The sequence below is a fragment of the Pygoscelis adeliae genome, unplaced genomic scaffold, assembly GCF_000699105.1.
Source record: "Pygoscelis adeliae isolate BGI_AS28 unplaced genomic scaffold, ASM69910v1 Scaffold114, whole genome shotgun sequence".
NCBI classification, from domain to species: domain Eukaryota; kingdom Metazoa; phylum Chordata; class Aves; order Sphenisciformes; family Spheniscidae; genus Pygoscelis; species Pygoscelis adeliae.
Window position 1 is genome coordinate 3,989,259 of NW_008824587.1, and position 896 is coordinate 3,990,154.

The following is an 896-nucleotide window of genomic DNA, read 5'->3' on the forward strand; positions in this document are numbered from 1 at the left end:
CAGCATTGCAGATGTTGAAATGATGGCCAAATGCAGAGGAAGGTCTCGAAATAAGCACAACTGTGCCAAGGCTGCACGTACAGCTGTCTTGCAAGACTGACATGCAAGCCGACATGCTGAGCGTTACAATTTGCTATGCTATTAATTTATCTCTTAAATTCTAGTATATTTTTTTAAAGACTGTATTTTCTTTGCAGCCTCTAGGGCTGTAATTGTTATGCTAATGTGGGAACCTGGAAAGGGTGGCTGTGGTGAACTCATCAGCTGTTCTCCCAGTTGCCTGCCGCGTGGAGCCAGCAGTTGGCTGAGACAAAGCCAGGCAGGAGGAGGTGTTGCGATCTTCCTTTGTGGCACATCGCAAATCACAGCTGGCAGCTGGGAAACCACCTTCTTTTTCTGCTCCTGCCACGTTCATCCTGCGGCGCAGGAACTGCAGAGCTCAGCCCAGCCGCCTTGAGCCTTCAAACAAAGCTCGATACTAGAAGCAGGCAGTGCATTAGTTCAGGGCCAGAAAATAAAAGACTCTTCATAACGACAACCAAGCAAGCGCTGCGCCGTTGTGCCTGCGTGAGGTAAGATCACGATCGCAGAGGTAGCAGCAGCTTTTTGCAGCAAAGACGCCCCGCAGCATCCACCAGCGCTGTCAGGGCTGAAAGAGGGGTTGGAGAGGCTGTTCTCTGCACTGCGAGCAATGCACTGTACAAGGATTACTTGAGCACCATCCACCAACTCTACCGCCCAGCTTCAGCAGATGTTTTTACTCAAAAAAAACCTCTTTGAGAGAAGTGTCCCTAAAACTGCAAGACTGGGGTTGGGAGCAGAACAAAGCTTTTTTTTAACATACATACATACATATATATATATATAGGTAAGAACCTTCAAAAGAAAGGGAAGGT